A 733-nucleotide genomic window follows, 5' to 3' on the forward strand; every position below is an offset into this window, starting at 1 on the left:
GGACCTGAAAATTTGTTACAGCTATATTTATTTGGGTAAGTCATTGTCAAGTATTTAGAAATATACTTTTGGAGTCATTGTCAAGTATTTAGAAATATACTTTTGGAAAGTGACTTTTCCTGGTTTTTGAAATCAGCACAAAGCTATCTAGAGACATAAGCTAGCCCTACTCTTAGTAATATCAATATAATTATCCATTTGATAGAACTCTAACCATAATCACAGGGTTCAGTTCCGGGATACTTTTCAATAATAAACCTCTACACACCAGTCAATAACAGCAAAACTTTTTATCCAGTGTTTATACACATTCTAAAACCTTATAAATATTGAGGGTATGGAGGTATAAGGTTTTAGAATGTACTGGTGTGTATAGGTTTAATATTATTATCCTGAAACCGAACCCCTGTGATCAAAATAGGTTACTTGGCAGAAACATATTTTATGACAAAATTCAACATTGTGCCTGCAGATGGAAATATTTGTCAAAGTCAAGAACGAAGTCATTAACACTAGTTGAAAAAATACTTGATATAAAAGAAATTTCTTTCAAATAGGGTGTTGTTAAATTCTAATTAATTGTGCTTTGTAATTGTTATTTATCTGATATTGAAAGATCAGTTCAATTAATATTATATAAAATATTATATGGACCAGCTTGATTTTTTTATACGCCCGTCGAAGACGGGGACGTATTATGTTATCACGTGAGCGGGCGGGCGGGCGGGCGGGC

This window comes from Mizuhopecten yessoensis, unplaced genomic scaffold (genome assembly GCF_002113885.1).
Source record: "Mizuhopecten yessoensis strain PY_sf001 unplaced genomic scaffold, ASM211388v2 scaffold9341, whole genome shotgun sequence".
Classification (NCBI taxonomy): domain Eukaryota; kingdom Metazoa; phylum Mollusca; class Bivalvia; order Pectinida; family Pectinidae; genus Mizuhopecten; species Mizuhopecten yessoensis.